At 42.4% G+C, this 19,719-nt stretch overlaps 1 protein-coding gene and 1 pseudogene across 2 annotated transcripts in view; both read left to right on the top strand.

Moving 5' to 3' along the window:
* Positions 1-19,719, top strand: part of LOC143724299 (NACHT, LRR and PYD domains-containing protein 12-like) — a 575,203-nt gene that overhangs the window by 452,521 nt on the left and 102,963 nt on the right. The window lies entirely within an intron of this gene.
* The window catches only part of LOC143724322 (protein NLRC3-like), a 72,569-nt pseudogene that overhangs the window by 3,930 nt on the left and 48,920 nt on the right, over positions 1-19,719 (top strand). Inside the window, exon 2 of the transcript XR_013197351.1 lies at positions 1,497-1,601. The product of XR_013197351.1 is annotated as a protein NLRC3-like (transcript). The remainder of the gene's footprint in view (positions 1-1,496; positions 1,602-19,719) is intronic.

The following is a 19,719-nucleotide window of genomic DNA, read 5'->3' as shown; positions in this document are numbered from 1 at the left end:
ACTTGTATCTCATTACATAACATTTTAGGCTGGCACCAGTAGCTACAATGTAAAGTTTATGCAACAATAAAACACTTACTATTATGTCTCTTACCTTAGAAATTGGTCTCATAATCAAAACGTCTTCTTCTAAGGTAAATCCAAGGTAAATCCACAGCACAAACAGTCTTCCAAACTGATGAAAAGTAGAGAAATACTGGAGTCGCTGATTCTTTGTTCCGAGCTGATGAGGGCATTAACAGCTCTGCGTTCCTTCACGTGGATCATTTGAATGAGAACAGCTCGCGCGCGTGGGGGTGTGGTCACATTAAAGTTAATGAGCTCGGGCTGGAGAAACTGTACATGTCGTTGCTTTCATACGGATTTCTTAAACCAAGAATATTTGTTTTTGATATGATTTACTTCATTTAAAAAAGGAGACTTCAAGCTTTGTAAAGACATCACTTCCATGTGTGGGTGGCAAGTATTGGCTGAGTTACAGATAATTTTCTGTCCCGTTTCAGAATGAACTTCACATTGAGAGAGAAGAAAGAACGTGCATCATGTTTTTTTTCTTTATTTTACGAAAAACACAACTTTTTGTTTTTATTATTAGTGTACACAAAAAAAAGAAGACATTTAACAGTTTTTAATGATGTATAACACTTGCCTGTATGACAAAAATCGACGGAGTTATTTGAGTTTCTTTCGCCCTGATAAGAAAAAAAGCGAGACCCGACCCCAGGGGAAGAGACAGGGCAAGATAAAAACAAAGAGAAAAAGAGTGTGATGCTGATGAGGAGAGAAAAATAATTAGCTGCCCACTGACATGGTTTTAAAGCTGTTATCCAATTTTTTTGGCCTTCAAAACATCTTAAAATGCACATATGTAGATCAGAGAAATCAAAATTTTCTATTTTGCATGCTAATGAAAGTGATAGTGAGCATTAGATCCTAAACTAAAGTGTTAACTTTTTTTTATTATTTAAAAAAAAAATCATACCCTCATTGGGGGCTTAGCCCCCCTAAAATGAAAATCCTAGTGACGCCCCTGTATGATAGTAAGTAATTTGTTAATTACCTTTTACACGCTGACAAGTGACAACAACTACTTAATTTAATTCAAGTATGCTAACGAAAGTGTGTCGCACAGACATTTCTGCTTTCTATTTCTGTCAATAAACAAAAACTTGACATGTTCTCATAAATGTATGGTCAAGTATCTTTTAAATCCTCAACATCAACATTTAATCTCTCTCATGTATATTAAATAAATTAAACTAATGTGAGCCAGTAAATAAAATCGTTAACTATAAAACTGTATAGTGTGTGTGTGTGTGTGTGTGTGTGTGTGTGTGTGTGTGTGTGTGTGTGTGTGTGTGTGTGTGTGTGTGTGTGTGTGTGTGTGTGTGTGTGTATTTCTGTGGAGGATTAGATAAAGACACAGATGTGTTTCAGACACAGTTGATCCTCCTTTACTAAAGTGTTTTCTCTCTCTCTGTTCTTTGTGTCATCAGTGTAAGATCAGGCTCACATGTGTCCAGCTCTGTGTCTCTGAAGAGTGATCAGTCTAAAGGTGATCCACCAATCTTCAGTGAGAAAACACCATCATCTAATAAAAGGTATTTTGTGTGTTTACATTACATTATGGGGTTGTATTATTTGTCCACAGTGGTGTATGTGATTAAAAAAAGAACATCCAAAAAGAAAATGAAAATCAAATAGACAAATCAAAGTGTTAAGAATAACACAAATTAATTGACAATAGTTACAGCCATAGACTTTCCAACTCTTGTCATTGTCCATTACATATTAGAAAAGGAGTGGGAAGAACAAAAAAAACTTATTTAATCCCACCCCCTATCCACAAGTCAGAAGCTTACACATAATTGACCCGCGTTCCAAATATTTACACATCTACTTTGTTTTACCCCATAGCAATTCAAAATGTACATCAATTATTTAAACAAGGAAACAAATAATAATAATAATAATAATAGGAAATAATAAATAATAAATTTCAGAAGTACAGAAAAAAAATGAAGTAATGATAACAACACCATTCAACTGAAGATAATTACCAGCCCCAAAAACACTCTGTGATTATTCACCGCCTACTACATCCCTATATTCCTTGAAAACCATATCTTTATACCTGATTTTAAATGGATTTATGTTTGGACATTGCTTTAGTTCCTCATTGAGACTGTTCCATAGCTTTACTCCAGAGCTTGAAATGCAAAAGCTTTTCCTGGTTGTTCGTATCCTGTTTGTTTTAAGTCTGAGGTGTTTTCTGGGTCCTGGAGGTGTTCTGACATGCTCTGACATTTGTGCTTATTTCTGTTACTTGTGACATTTCCATGGCTAAAGTCTTATTACATTGTATTCAGCACAAACTCTGCTACAGTAATATGTCAGCAGCATGTATGTAAAAGTTTGGAGTTTTAAGATAATAATGTTTATGCGTGGTTTGTGAAAAAACAAAAAACAAATGTCACTGAAATAAGGTCATAAAACCCATAGTGATTATTTCTTCACAAGACTTTTGAAAATTGTATCACGTAGCCAAGAATATTTGCTCCAAAACTATGTGAAAATCATCCTGCATACTCATTTAGATAAGACAATATATTGATTTAAAATTTGTATGACGTGTTTTGTGTGAGAAAGCTTTATGCAAGGAGGCGTGATCTCATTAATATGAATGCATTTTACACCTGAGAAAGACAAAGACCCTCCCCTAATGGCTCTATTAGGTGCTATCAGGCCCGATCATTATGAGAAGCCTTGCACAAAGAATGAGGAGAAATTAAAAAAAGAATGGCTTTTAGATTGTCTGGATTTATTTACAACACAACATAATCCAAAGATACACAACAAAGGACAGAAAGCACATTAGTAAACACACTGATCTAAAGACAGAGACTTGAACAGTCACACACCTTTGTGCCATTCCTGAAACATAGTAGCCTACATACCTGTCATGTCCAAGGTGTTTGACTTTTCATTTTACCATGTTCATGTACAGAGACTCATGTGAATGTTGAAGTCAGCAGGACTCATCCAGTGGCATCTGGTCCCTTTCTAAAAAATAAATAAATAAACACCTGTAAACATGTTGATATCAAGACAAACTATAGGGCTGCACGATTCTGGGAATACATTTTAGATTTTTCACTCACACACACACACACACACACACACACACACACACACACACACACACACACACCCACTGCCGTTCAAAAGTTTGGGGTCGGTATGATTTTTAATGTTTTTAAAATAAGTCACTTATGCTCACAAAGGCTGCATTTATTTGATTAAAAATACAAAACAAACCCAGTAATATTGTGAAATAATATTTCAATGTAAATCAGCTGTTTTCTATGTAGTAAAGTGTAATTTATTCCTGTGATTTTCAGCATCATTACTCCAGTCTTCAGTGTCACATGATCCTTCAGAAATCAGTATAATATGATGATTTGATGCTCCAGAAACATTTTTCATTATCATCAATGTTGAAAACAGTTATTTACATTTTTATTTCAGGATTCTTTGATGAATAGAAAGTTCAAAAGAACAGCATTTATCTGAAAAATAATATTTTGTAACATTAAACACTACCGTTCAAAACTTTGGGGTCAGTAAGAATTATTTTATTTTTGGGGGGAAATAAATAAAATGGATCAATACTTTTATTCATCAAGGAGGAATTAAATTGATCAAAAGTGACAGTAAAGACATTTATAATGTTACAGAAGATTCTATTTCAAATAAATGCTGTTGTTTTTAACTTTATGTTCATCAAAGAATTCTAAAAAAAAAAAGGTACACAACTGTTTTCAACACTGATAATAATCATAAATGTTTCTTGAGCATCACATCATCATATTATACTGATTTCTGAAGGATCATGTGACACTGAAGACTGGAGTAATGATGCTGAAAATTCAGCTTGGATCACAGGAATAAATTACGCACCTGACAGAAAACAGCGGTTTTACATTGAAATAATATTTAACAATATTACTGGGTTTGTTTTGTATTTTTAAACAAATAAATACAGCCTTGGTGAGCATAAGTGACTTCTTTTAAAAACATTAAAAATCTTACCGACCCCAAACTTTTGAACGGCAGTGTATATAGGCAAGGCAAGGCAAGTTTATTTATATAGCACATTTCATACACAATGGTAATTCAAAGTGCTTTACATAGAAGAAATTAAAATAATCAAAAGAAATCAGAATAATTAAAACAGTTTAGAATAAAAGATAAAATACAGAAATCAGAATAATTAAAACATAAAATAAAATACAGTACAAACAGTCGGACGAACAGTGGCACAGTGCTCATTCAGTAAATGCACAGTTAAACAGATGTGTTTTGAGTCTGGATTTGAATGTGACTACTGTAGGAGCACATCTGATCTCTTCTGGAAGCTGGTTCCAGCTGCGGCTGGCATAGTAGCTAAAAGCAGACTCGCCATGCTTAGAGTGAACCCTTGGTATTTCTAGCCGATGTGATCCTAATGATCTGAGTGATCTGTTGGGTTTATATTCAGTGAGCATATCTGCAATGTATTGAGGTCCTAGGCCATTGAATGATATATATACCAGTAATAATACTTTAAAATCAATCCTAAATGTAACTGGCAGCCAGTGTAAAGACCTGAGGACTGGTGTGATGTGTTCATATTTTCTGGTTCTGCTCAGAATCCTAGCAGCAGCGTTCTGTATGAGCTGCAACTGTCTTATGGTCTTTTTGGGAAGGCCAGTGAGAAGTCCATTACAATAATCCACCCTACTGGTGATGAAAGCATGCACAAGTTTTTCTAAGTCTTGACTGGAAACAAAGCATCTAATTCTTGCAATATTTTTCAGGTGATAATATGCGGATTTAGTTATTGCTTTGACATGACTACTGAAACTAAGGTCTGACTCCAGAGACACACCCAGATTCCTGACTTGATTTTTAGTTGTTTGACCCCTAGACTGAAGGTATGCGTTCACCTTGAGAACTTCATCTTTGTTTCCAAACGCAATGACTTCAGTTTTGTCTTTGTTTAACTGAAGAAAGTTTTGGCACATTCAATTGTTTACTTCATCAATGCATTGGCAAAGGGAGTCAATGGGGCTGTAATCGTTAGGCGATAGGGATAAGTAGAGCTGTGTGTCGTCTGCATAGCTATGGTAAGTGATTTGGTTCTTTCTCATTATTTGGCTCATTGGGAGCCAAATAATGGCTCCCAATTATTTGGCATATATATATATACATATATATATATGTATATGTATTTTGTAAATATATATACGAACACCTAGTTTGTTGTGCCTTGTATACCCAGCTAACAAAAATAAGTTGTCAGAACGTTTTGCTAACATTCCCATTAGGTTAGGACAGGGGTCGGCAACACAAAATGTTGAAAGAGCCATATTGGCCCAAAAAAAAAAAAAAAAAATTCTCTCTGGAGCCGCAAAAAATTAAAAGCCTTATATAAGCCTTATAATGAAGGCAACACATGCTGTAAGTGTTATATTAGCCCCCTAGTGTCAAAATGATAAGTAGGCTACACATACATAATGAGAATTCATGATTAAATGTTTATTTTCCCTGCAGCGAATCCTGGAGAGAATGACGCACCACGTGACTACTCTGCTGTACGATAGTGCTTTAAGTTTAACTTCCATTATAATTTTAATGTATTATGTTTCGTTGCATTGATGAAATTAAAGAAATACAATAAAGAAATCAGATTTTTGATGTCATTTTTACTTTAGGATTCGAAAAAACAACAAAATGTGCAACGTGCATGGTCTCCTGTAATTTCAGACCTCCCCATGGAAATAAAATGCAGTCCTCTTCAATCCTCAATAATACAATACAATACTCTTCTCTTTTCCCACTTATCTGGGCAACAGACAGAGTGCAATAAAACAGCAGCCTTTTGAAACGAACTGGAAAAGTATTTAAAACATCCATAAATCATGCATTAAAACAGTGTAAAACACACTAAAAACATAAAAGCAGCCCAGTAATGCCCGCAGACATCCCAAGTCTCCCGGAAGTTCCAGGAGTCTCCCGCATATTGATAGCGGCTCCCTGATGCCCGCAAATTAGTTCAAATCTCCCGGAATCTACAGCTCGCGAGCTCCAAACCGTGTAGCGCGCGTACGGCAGAGAGGGAGAGACCTTACGTGTGTGTACAAATGTGCGCGTGTGCCTCATGCAGCGCATGTAATTCTTCGTTGACAGAAATGTTGAAATTAAATATTTATTATACACATTTTTACAACGTCGAAAAACTTTAAGAATGTTTGTCATGTTTTTCCTCCTACAGAAATTATTTTAAAACAAAAAATATTTTTTCCATTTTAATATTTTTGAAAAAGCTCCAGGGAGCCACTAGGGCGGCGCTTAAGAGCCGCATGCAGCTCTAAAGCCGCGGGTTGCCGACCTTTGGGTTAGGAAAACGTTATTTCGGAATATTTTTTAAACATTGAAAACATTCCATTCACTCATTCTGAAAATGTTATTAAAACGTTATTTCGGAATGTTTTTTCAACATTGAAAACGTCCAGTTTTTTTTAATGTATTAAGAACGTTTATTCTTGGTTAGTGTGAACGTTAAAGGAACGTTCCATTCACTCATTCTGAAAATGTTATTAAAACATTATTTCTGAATGTTTTTTAAACGTTAAAAATGTCCAGTTTTTTTAATGTATTAAGAACATTTTTAACTTGGTTAATGTGAATGTTACAGGAACGTTCCATTCACTCATTTTGAAAATGTTATTAAAACGTTATTTCGTAATGTTTTTTAAACGTTGAAAACGTCCAGTTTTTTAAATATATATTAAGAACGTTTTTTTCTTGGTTAATGTGAACCTTACAGGAACGTTCCATTCACTCATTTTAAAAATGTTATTTCGGAATGTTTTTTGGATGTTCACATCACCCTGATGTGGTTGGCCCATCCATCACCAGGCTTACGCACAGACACTCGAGTATCACTAATTCACCTATGCTGCATGGGTTTGAACTGTGGTGGAAACTGTTGTAGCTTACCTGAAGGAAATGACACAGAACCTGCTAACTCCTGGTTTCAGCCGGGACTCGAACCGGGGACCTTCTTGCTGCGAGGTGATAGTGCTACCCACTGAGCTGCTGTGCTGCCCTATTTCTATTTTTATTTCTATGAATTCATAAAATGTAAGCAATTAATTTCTTACAGCTACAGGTCTGGATTTCAAAGTGACAGGATTTTTAAGTACTTACTAAACCTGTTGACACATTTGTCCAGAGTGTTTAAACTTTTCCAGAGTATAACGTTTATAAGTGAATTAAATATTTGAATTACAAAAATAACAGAAAAGATTTTACTTCAAGATTCACATTTTACTGTGTAGTACACAACATTTTGTAGGAGTCTCTGGGTAGTACACAGTCCAAACAATGGAATCATAAAGAGGAAAAATTACATTTTCTAAACCAAAAACACAACCCCACCAAAAGGGAAAAAAGAACACAAACTCAAACATACAACTAGACAAGTCAAATCTAACAAGACATGTGGAAAACGTCTCGGTTACATATGGTAACCCTCGTTCCCTGAGGGAGGGAACGGAGACGTAGGTCATGACTGACCAATAGGAATCTCGCTAGAGAGGCCAATCTACTTCGAGTGAAACTAAAACAAGCCAATACACATTGGCGTGCAATCATTTGTATCAGCTGCGCGCCCTCGTTAGCGCGGGTATAAACGAGCAGCTGGTGCGATTGCACACTAGTTTTTTGCTGAGGAGCCAAGCCTGAGAAAGCTGGCCGCCCCGGCGGGCGGCAGCGGATGTGGCGACGGGACCTACGTCTCCGTTCCCTCCCTCAGGGAACGAGGGTTACCATATGTAACCGAGACGTTCCCTATCGGTCAGTCACTACAACGTAGGTCATGACTGACCAATAGGAATCCCTACCAAAGCGCCACAGCCGCTGCACCCCATCCAGCGCCCCCGTGCAAGCCTCTACACCTTCTTGCCTGGAAGGACGATAGGCGGAGGCTTACACAGAGTGAGTCTGACACTGTTGTTCCGTAATAACCCATACAGTGAGATATTGGATAACACTGGGAAAGCGTGCCCTTTCTGTTTAGGAAGGAACGCTGCGGAAGCCACTTCTTCAAAGAGTTATGTGGAAATGCATATGGACTAGCCGAAGGCTGTACTGCATATGAAATAAAGGGTGACTTAGCCCAAGGGAAAGACACGGGCTTCCGATAGGAGCAGCCGTGGAATATACACATATGGGATCCCCGTAGGGTCACACAAATGGAACCCAGCCCAGATCCGGTTCTCAAGGATTCAGCGGATAAGGGCCTGGCGCCGGACGCTCCGCCAAGTCCGGGCCGAGGGGTTTTGGAGGACTCAACAGGTTTTACTCTGGAGCAATAAGGGTGCACAGTAGGGTGCAGCAAGCCGACAGAGCCAGACCTCTCAGTGCTTCTACCCGTCTAGGGTGAGAACACGGGAGGACACCGGCTCTACACGTAGGCTATAGTATCTAGCGAACGTGTTAGGTGTCGCCCAGCCCGCAGCTCTACAGATATCTGTTAGCGAGGAGCCACGTGCCAGCGCCCAGGAGGATGCAACGCCTCTCGTGGAGTGTGCATGCAACCTGAGCGGGCAGGGCACGCCTTGTGCTTGGTAAGCCAAGGCGATGGCATCCACTATCCAGTGGGCCATCCTCTGCTTGGAGACAGCCTTTCCCTTCTGCTGGCCTCCGTAACAGACAAAGAGCTGGTCTGAGGTCCTGACGCTTTGAGTTCTGTCCACGTACATACGCAGAGCGCGAACGGGACAGAGCAAAGCCAGGGCTGGGTCTGCCTCCTCCAAAGGCAGCGCTTGCAGGTTCACTACCTGGTCTTTGAAGGGAGTGGTAGGAACCTTGGGCACATAGCCAGGCCGGGGTCTTAGTACCACGTGGCTGTCACCCGGCCCGAACTCTAGGCACGATTCGTCGACCGAAAAAGCGTGCAGGTCTCCTACCCTCTTGACAGAGGCCAGTGCAACCAGCAGCAAAGTCTTCATGGAAAGAAGCTTTAAGTCTACTGACTGCAGAGGCTCAAAGGGAACATCCTGAAGTGCTCGAAGCACCAGGGAAAGATCCCAAGAGGGTATGGAGGGGGGTCGAGGAGGATTTAATCGTCTCGCCCCCCTAAGAAACCTGACGACCAGGTCGTGCTTTCCCACTGCTTTGCCATCTATGTGGTCGTGATAAGCTGAAATAGCGGCAGCATGTACTTTGAGGGTGGAGGGAGACCGTCTACGCTCCAACCCCTGCTGCAAGAAGGAAAGCACAGACCCTATCGGACATCTTCGGGGGTCTTCTCGGCGAGAAGAACACCACTCGACGAACAGGTTCCACTTCAGGGCGTAAACACGTCTCGTGGACGGCGCCCGTGCTGAAGTGATGGTGTTAAGTACCTCAGGGGGTAAGTCACCTAAACCCTCCGCGTCCCGTCCAGGGACCAGACATGGAGTTTCCAGAGGTCTGGACGCGGGTGCCATAGGGTGCCCCGTCTCTGAGTCAGAAGGTCCTTCCTCAGAGGAATGGGCCAGGGAGGGACTGTCACAAGGAGCATGAGTTCTGGGAACCAAGTCCGGGTGGGCCAATAGGGAGCCACCAGAAGGACCTGCTCCTCGTCCTCCCTGACTTTGCACAGTGTCTGCGCAAGTAGGCTCACTGGGGGAAACGCATATTTGCGAAGGCCCCGGGGCCAGCTGTGTGCCAGTGCGTCCGTGCCGAGTGTTCCCTCGGTCAGGGAGTAAAACAGCTGGCAGTGGGAGGTCTCTGAGGAGGCAAACAGGTCTACCTGAGCCTCCCCGAACTCTCTCCAGATCAGCTGAACCGCCTGGGGGTGGAGTCGCCATTCTCCCGGGAGCACAGCTCGTGATAGCTCGTCGGCCACACGGTTGAGCAAGCCGGGGACATACATGGCTCGAAGCGACCTCAGATGCTTCTGACTCCAGAGGAGGAGATGGCGGGCGAGTTGCGACATGCGACGGGAGCGTAGACCACCTTGTCGGTTGATGTACGCAACGGTCGCAGTGTTGTCCGTACGGACCAGCACGTCCCTGCCCTGTAGCCGTCTTTTCAAGCGGGTCAGGGCGAGATGTACTGCTAGCAACTCGAGGCAGTTGATGTGCCAATGCAGTTGAGGGTCCGTCCACACCCCTGACACTGCATGCCCGTTGTACGTGGCACCCCAGCCGGTGGCAGAGGCATCTGTGAATACCACAGCATGCCTGGACACCTGTTCCAAGGGGACTCCTGCCCGCAGGAACGAGGGGTCTGACCACGGGCTGAAGGTCTGGCGGCACGCCGGTGTGATTGCCACCCGGTGAGTGCCATGATGCCACGCCCATCTCGGGACTCGGCCGTGAAGCCAGTGCTGAAGCGGTCTCATATGTAGCAGGCCGAGCGGGGTTACCGCTGATGCTGCTGCCATATGCCCCAGGAGCCTCTGAAAGAGTTTCAGTGGGACCGCTGTCCTGCCCTTGAACGTGTTCAAGCAGTTCAGCACCGACTGAGCACGCTGCTCTGTGAGGCGCGCTGTCTGGGCGACCGAATCCAACTCCATACCGAGAAAAGAGATCCTCTGCACAGGGGAGAGTTTGCTCTTTTCCCAGTTGACCTGAAGACCCAACTGGCTGAGGTGCCTGAGCACTAGGTCCCTGTGTTCGCATAGCTGATCTCGAGAGTGTGCTAGTATGAGCCAGTCGTCGAGATAGTTGAGGATGCGAACGCCCTGTTCTCTCATGGGAACAAGGGCCCCCTCCGTGACTTTCGTGAAGACACGGGGGGACAGGGACAGCCCGAAGGGTAGGACTTTGTACTGATATGCTCGACCCTTGAACGCAAAGCGCAGAAATGGCCTGTGTCGAGGAAGAATCGAGACATGAAAGTACGCGTCCTTCAGGTCGATCGCTGCAAACCAATCTTGGGGACGGATGCATTCGAAAATGCGTCTCTGCGTGAGCATTTTGAACGGTAGCTTGTGGAGGCTCCGATTCAAAACTCGCAGATCCAAGATCGGTCGTAACCCACCACCTTTCTTGGGTACAATGAAGTAGGGACTGTAGTGCCCTGACCTCATATCGGCTGGAGGGACCGGCTCTATCGCATCCTTCGCCAGTAGGACTGCGATCTCCGCACGCAAGACATGGGCATCGGCTGCTCTCACTGTAGTGGAGTGGATGGCCCGAAACTTGGGGGGACGCCGGGCGAACTGAATCGCATAGCCGAGCCTGATGGTTCGAATGAGCCAGCGAGACGGCCTGGGGAGCGCTAACCAGGCTCGCAGAGACCGTACAAGCGGGACCAAAGGGACCGAAGGCGTACCCGGAGTGGGGCAGCGAGGTGGAACACAGGGACGCAGCTCGGGAGGCTCTCTCTGGGAGGCGGCCCGTAGCGGGGTCTGAGTGTGCTGTGCAGCACTTACCTGGTTCCACGGGGCAGGAGGTGCGGGAGGCGGCTCGATGGCGTTCTCGGACCGTACGCAGCTGCCGGCTGGCGATAGAAGAGGCGGATGAGAGTGGTGAGGATTCTGACCCCCCACTACTCTCCGGGCCCTCTTCGGACCCAGAGATGATAGAAACTGCTCTTTTATTGAAAATTTGGGTACCGCTGGTTTTAAGGCCAGCGGCGGAACACAAACAAAACGGAACAAAGGATTTTCCACCCGGCCCTCTTCCGGGGGAGGGAGCGATGCAGTCATCGTCTCCTGGAGAGCAGTCCCTTCCACCTCTGGGTCGCCCGTCCTAGGGCCGCTTACCTTTGGCTTTGCCGCCCCTCTTGGCGGGGGCCTGGACGGGCGGGGCGCCCTGCCTGCGACTGGCTCCACGGTGCCGCTTGGTTGGAGGCTGCTGCTGCGGCGCGGGAGCAGGGGCAGACGCAGGCAGACGCCCACGGCGACGAGCAGACCGAGGAGCCGCGGGCGGTGGGGTGGAGGCAGCAGCTGACCGCCGCGGCAGGATATGTTTAATGGCCTCAGTCTGCTTCTGTACAGCCGAGAACTGCTGGGCGAAGTTCTCGACCGCGTCGCCGAAGAGGCCGGTCTGGGACACGGGGGAGTTAAGGAACCTGATCTTGTCGGTCTCCCGCATGTCAGCCAGACACAGCCAGAGGTGGCGTTCCTGGACCACTAGTGTGGACATCGCACGACCCACTGACCGCGCAGTGACCTTCGTCGCACGAAGCGCGAGGTCAGTTGCGGCACGAAGTTCTTGGAGAACTTGTGGATCATGACCACCCTCGTGCAGGTCCTTCAGTGCCTTGGCCTGATGAACCTGCAACAACGCCATAGCGTGCATGGCAGAGGCAGCTTCCCCACAGGCCTTGTAAGCCTTGCCGGTCAGGTCCGACGAGTACTTACAGGCCCGGGAAGGAAGACACGGTTCTCCACGCCAAGTGGAGTTAGGGCACAGTTGCATAGCAACGGCCCGTTCCACTGGCGGGATACGCGCGTATCCCTTAGCTGCCCCGCCATCAAGGGTGGTGAGGGAGGAGGAGCCACCGAGACGGTTTCGGGCAGTAAAAGGTGCCGTCCACGTCCCTGTGAGCTCCTCATGCACTTCCGGGAAGAAAGGCACTGGGGTGGGTTGCTGAGAACCAGCGCGCGCCACCCCGAGATACCAATCGTCCAACCTCGAGGGCTCGGGACACGGTGGAGGGTTCCACACGAGCCCGATCCTGTTGGCGGCCCGGGAAAGCATGGCCATCATCTCCGGGTCCGACTCGGGCACCGCTGACACACCTGAAGGAGGCAGCGGCTCCGAGCCGTCGTCCGCAGAGAGGTCTGACCCACCCTCCGATGCAGCGATCGACATCTGGTCGTCGCAGGGAGCGCCGAACGAAACGACCGGTACACATCTCGAGGACGGTCCAGAACGTTCCGTTGGCAGCTCAACTGGTTGCGGAGCATGAGAGGAGTGAGGGTTCCTAGGGGGTTGGTTCCCCGAAGGAAGCGCGCTCACTGTAATCCTCAGGTCACCCGTGTCACTGCCCGAAGCAACCCGCGAAGGGGGGTTGGAACGAGGTGCAGGCACGGGGACTCCGCCCCTTTGCAGGAACGTGAGTCTCGACCTCAGCTCCGAGATGGTCATCTTCCCACAATGGGTACATGACTCATCCACGAACGCTGCCTGTGCGTGTTCGAGGCCCAGACACACGAGGCAGCGATCGTGACCATCCCGCGACCCCAGGTAACGACCGCATCCAGAAACACACAGATAGAACGTCATCTTGAAAAAGACGCAAACTATCTGTGTAAGCTCTTTTAGGGACTACTCTCACTGGTGCTGAAGCACGCAGGGGAACAGCCACAGCGATCACAGAGGGGAATGTGCACCCGTCTGTGCGCTGGATCTCTCTCGCTGGAGGTCTTACCAGCTGTTACAACAGCTTTTGAGCGCTTGCCAGGCGCACCTTACCAGCTGTTATAACAGCTTTTAAGCGCTCTGAAGCGCACCTCACCAGCTGTTAAAACAGCTCTTTTTTCTTTGCTCAGTTTTTAAAATAACAAAAAAAGAAAGAGAGAGAAAGAGAACTGCTCGCGCTGCCGTGCTGTCACGCCCGCACCGGGAAGGAGAGGTCCAGAAAGGCTCGTAGTAGTTGGTTTCAACTGAAAGAAGAGACATCGAAGTGTTTGGCTCCGAAGCAAAAAGCTAGTGTGCAATCGCACCAGCTGCTCGTTTATACCCGCGCTAACGAGGGCGCGCAGCTGATACAAATGATTGCACGCCAATGTGTATTGGCTTGTTTTAGTTTCACTCGAAGTAGATTGGCCTCTCTAGCGAGATTCCTATTGGTCAGTCATGACCTACGTTGTAGTGACTGACCGATAGGGAACAACACATTAGACACCCAGCTAACAGGGAACGTTCCCATAACTTTCGTTAATGTTATGAAAATGTTAGTAAAAAAACTTTCCTGAAATAATGTTCCTGGAACGTTATTATAATGTTTAGAGTTAAAATATGTTACATTCTCGTAACGTTGACTGATGTTCTCATAATGTTGAGTGAAAACAATCTTACAACAACGTTCATGGAACGTCCTTGTGATGTTCTCATAATGTTGAGTGAAAACAATCTTACAACAACGTTCATGGAACGTCCTTGTGATGTTCTCATAATGTTGAGTGAAAACGTTCTTATAACAACGTTCATGGAACGTCCTTGTGATGTTATTTGTTCTTGACTGATGTTCTCATAATTTTGAGTGAAAACGTTCTTATAACAACGTTCATGGAACGTCCTTATGATGTTCTCATAATGTTGAGTGAAAACGTTCTTATAACAACGTTCATGGAACGTCCTTGTGATGTTCTCATAATGTTGAGTGAAAACGTTCTTATAACAACGTTCATGGAACGTCCTTGTGATGTTCTCATAATGTTGAGTGAAAACGTTCTTATAATAACGTTCAGTCCTTGTGATGTTATTTTTTCTTGACTGATGTTCTCATAATGTTGAAAGAAAACGTTCATAGAACAACATTCTCAGATACAAAAATATGTTCTTAGAATGTTTTTCTAACATTCCCATTAAGTTATGAAAACGTTATTTCTGAATGTTTTATGAATGTTCCAAACAACCGTTTTTTTAAGTATTAAAGTTCTCATTTTGGAAATGTTATGAAAACAATTTTTTTAATGTTTTCTAAATGTTCAAAACATCCAGTTTTTTAAAAATGTTTTAAGAATGTTTTGTCTAAACATTTATACATAACTTTTAAAGAACACGCTCTCTTTTGGTTATAAAAAAACTATAACTTGCATTTCTTGCAACGTTCCCTTCTTGAAAGCTCTCTTTAAAATATACTGTAAAATAAAACCTAAAAATAACCTGCAGGGAACGTTCTGGGAAGGTTTTCTTTGGGTTATAAAATAAAACCTAAAAATAACCTGCAGGGAACGTTCTCAATAAAAAAAACTGGACGTTTTCAAATGTTTAAAAAACATTCTGAAATAATGTTTTCCTAACCTAATGGGAATGTTAGCAAAACGTTCTGACAACTTATTTTTGTTAGCTGGATTAATGGTTAATGGCTGCCTGGAGACGCTGGATGTTTGGTGTAAAGATGGCATGGAATGGAGCGCATGCGAGTTGTGAGTGATAGAAAGACAATGAGAGAATTTAGTTCAGAATCAGATGAAATGCTGTTACAGAATGGAAATTCAAAGTCCTGATTGATTAGTGTAATGCATTAGCCTTAATGTTCCCATATGGTTCCCATTTGGATATTGTTTTGGGAACCAAATAAGAACGTTCTAGGAACGTTCTCTGTAGGTTCTTTTTTTTATAACCTAAAGAGAACTTTCAAGATCTTTCCCTTTATTTTTTGGTTTTATTTTATAACCCAAAGAAAACCTTCCCAGAACGTTCCCTGGAGGTTATTTTTAGGTTTTATATTACAGTATATTATAAAGAGAGCTTTCCAGTTCCCTGCAAGTTTTTTATAACCTTAAGAGAGCGTTCCCTAACATTCTTTAAAAGTTATGTATAAATGTTTAGACAAAACGTTCTTAAAACATTTTTAAAAAACTGGATGTTTTGAATGTTTAGAAAACATTAAAAGATTTACGTTTTCATACTTAATGGGAATGTTAGAAAAACATTCTAAGAACATACTTTTGTATCTGAGAATGTTGTTCTAAGAACTCTCAATAGTATGAGAACATCAGTCAAGTACAAATAACATCACAAGGACGTTCTAAAAACTTTGTTCTAAGAACGTTTTCACTCAACATTATGAGAACATCACAAGGACGTTCCATGAACGTTGTTCTAAGAACGTTTTCACTCAACATTATGAGAACATCACAAGGACGTTCCATGAACGTTGTTCTAAGAACGTTTTCACTCAACATTATGAGAACATCACAAGAACGTTCCATGAACGTTGTTCTAAGAACGTTTTCACTCAACATTATGAGAACATCACAAGGACGTTCCATGAACGTTGTTCTAAGAACGTTTTCACTCAACATTATGAGAACATCACAAGGACGTTCCATGAACGTTGTTCTAAGAACGTTTTCACTCAACAGTATGAGAACATCAGTCAAGAACAAATAACATCACAAGCACGTTCTAAAAACTTTGTTCTAAGAACGTTTTCACTCAACATTATGAGAACATCACAAGAACGTTCCGTGAACGTTGTTCTAAGAACGTTTTCACTCAACATTATGAGAACATCACAAGAACGTTCCGTGAACGTTGTTATAAGAACGTTTTCACTCAACATTATGAGAACATCACAAGGACGTTCCATGAACGTTGTTCTAAGAACGTTTTCACTCAACATTATGAGAACATCACAAGAACGTTCCGTGAACGTTGTTATAAGAACGTTTTCACTCAACATTATGAGAACATCACAAGGACGTTCCATGAACGTTGTTCTGAGAACGTTTTCACACAAAATTATGAGAACATCACAAGGACGTTCCATGAACGTTGTTCTAAGAACGTTTTCACTCAACATTATGAGAACATCACAAGAACGTTCCGTGAACGTTGTTATAAGAACGTTTTCACTCAACATTATGAGAACATCACAAGGACGTTCCATGAACGTTGTTATAAGAACGTTTTCACTCAACATTATGAGAACATCACAAGAACGTTCAGTGAACGTTGTTCTGAGAACGTTTTCACACAAAATTATGAGAACATCACAAGAACGTTCAGTGAACGTTGTTCTAAGAACGTTTTCACTCAACATTATGAGAACATCACAAGGACGTTCCATGAACGTTGTTATAAGAACTTTTTCACTTAACATTATGAGAACATCACAAGGACGTTCCATGAACGTTGTTATAAGAACTTTTTCACTCAACATTATGAGAACATCACAAGGACGTTCCATGAACGTTGTTATAAGAACATTTTCACTTAACATTATGAGAACATCACAAGGACGTTCCATGAACGTTGTTCTAAGAACGTTTTCACTCAACATTATGAGAACATCACACGAACGTTCAGTGAACGCTGTTATAAGAACGTTTTCACTCAACAGTATGAGAACATCAGTCAAGAACAAATAACATCACAAGCACGTTCTAAAAACTTTGTTCTAAGAACGTTTTCACTCAACATTATGAGAACATCACAAGAACGTTCAGTGAACGTTGTTATAAGAACGTTTTCACTCAACATTATGAGAACATCACAAGGACGTTCCATGAACGTTGTTCTAAGAACATTTTCACTCAAAATTATGAGAACATCACAAGGACGTTCCATGAACGTTGTTCTGAGAACGTTTTCACACAAAATTATGAGAACATCACAAGGACGTTCCATGAACGTTGTTCTAAGAACGTTTTCACTCAACATTATGAGAACATCACAAGGACGTTCCATGAACGTTGTTCTGAGAACGTTTTCACACAAAATTATGAGAACATCACAAGGACGTTCCATGAACGTTGTTCTAAGAACATTTTCACTTAACATTATGAGAACATCACAAGGACGTTCCATGAACGTTGTTCTAAGAACGTTTTCACTCAACATTATGAGAACATCACACGAACGTTCAGTGAACGCTGTTATAAGAACGTTTTCACTCAACAGTATGAGAACATCAGTCAAGAACAAATAACATCACAAGCACGTTCTAAAAACTTTGTTCTAAGAACGTTTTCACTCAACATTATGAGAACATCACAAGAACGTTCAGTGAACGTTGTTATAAGAACGTTTTCACTCAACATTATGAGAACATCACAAGGACGTTCCATGAACGTTGTTCTAAGAACATTTTCACTCAAAATTATGAGAACATCACAAGGACGTTCCATGAACGTTGTTCTGAGAACGTTTTCACACAAAATTATGAGAACATCACAAGGACGTTCCATGAACGTTGTTCTAAGAACGTTTTCACTCAACATTATGAGAACATCACAAGGACGTTCCATGAACGTTGTTCTAAGAACGTTTTCACTCAACATTATGAGAACATCACAAGGACGTTCCATGAACGTTGTTCTGAGAACGTTTTCACACAAAATTATGAGAACATCACAAGGACGTTCCATGAACGTTGTTCTAAGAACGTTTTCACTCAACATTATGAGAACATCACAAGGACGTTCCATGAACGTTGTTCTAAGAACGTTTTCACACAAAATTATGAGAACATCACAAGGACGTTCCATGAACGTTGTTCTAAGAACGTTTTCACTCAACATTATGAGAACATCACAAGGACGTTCCATGAACGTTGTTCTGAGAACGTTTTCACACAAAATTATGAGAACATCACAAGGACGTTCCATGAACGTTGTTCTAAGAACGTTTTCACTCAACATTATGAGAACATCACAAGAACGTTCAGTGAACGTTGTTCTAAGAACGTTTTCACTCAACATTATGAGAACATCACAAGAACGTTCAGTGAACGTTGTTATAAGAAAGTTTTCACTCAACATTATGAGAACATCAGTCAAGAACAAATAATATTACAAGCACGTTCTTAAAACTTTGTTCTAAGAACGTTTTTCTCTCAACGTTACGAGAATGTATTTTAACTCTATATACATTATAAGAATGTTCCAAAAACATTATTTCAGGAAGGTTTTTTACTAACATTTACATAACTTTTACATAACGTTAGCGTAAGTTATAGGAACGTTCCCTGTTAGCTGGGATATAGGCATGTGTAGGGCTGCATAAAATAATAACAATAGCCTAGATAGCAGGCAGCCTATAAATCGTTAAAAATGATGACTTCAGTAACACTACACTAGACAAACATATATTGTTTATCATATGTTACTTCAAATATTTCTATTCGTTATGAAATGAGATGAGTTTGGCCTGAAGCGTAATGTGTGGCGTGTTTTGCTTTTCAAACACACAGCGTGACTCAAACCCAAACTCAGCGCGTGCAGCGATCGAGCCGCTCCAAACTATGAAACATTATTGTTACATTATACATCTACGTTTGAGCAGATATCCACAAACACAGTATTTAACAGTAAACACAGGTCTAAACATTAAAATATTCACCATATTAGAATAAACACTCATACTAGCATACTTGTATCTCATTTCATAACATTTTAGGCTGGCACCAGTAGCTACAATGTAAAGTTTATGCAACAATAAAACACTTACTATTATGTCTCTTACCTTAGAAATTGTTCTCATAATCAAAACGTCTTCTTCTAAGGTAAATCCAAGGTAAATCCACAGCACAAACAGTCTTCCAAACTGATGAAAAGTAGAGAAATACTGGAGTCGCTGATTCTTTGTTCCGAGCTGATGAGGGCATTAACAGCTCTGCGTTCCTTCACGTGGATCATTTGAATGAGAACAGCTCGCGCGCGTGGGGGTGTGGTCACATTAAAGTTAATGAGCTCGAGCTGGAGAAACTGTACATGTCGTTGCTTTCATACGGATTTCTTAAACCGAGAATATTTGTTTTTGATATGATTTACTTCATTTAAAAAAGGAGACTTCAAGCTTTGTAAAGACATCACTTCCATGTGTGGGTGGCAAGTATTGGCTGAGTTACAGATAATTTTCTGTCCCGTTTCAGAATGAACTTCACATTGAGAGAGAAGACAGAACGTGCATCATGTTTTTTTTCTTTATTTTACGAAAAACACAACTTTTTGTTTTTATTATTAGTGTACACAAAAAAAGAAGACATTTAACAGTT

This window comes from Siphateles boraxobius, unplaced genomic scaffold, assembly GCF_051911475.1.
Source record: "Siphateles boraxobius isolate OS27281-9 unplaced genomic scaffold, OSU_SipBor_1 72, whole genome shotgun sequence".
NCBI lineage: Eukaryota > Metazoa > Chordata > Actinopteri > Cypriniformes > Leuciscidae > Siphateles > Siphateles boraxobius.
The sequence above is the reverse complement of the archived record's forward strand: the minus strand, read 5'-3'. Positions and strand labels throughout refer to the sequence as shown.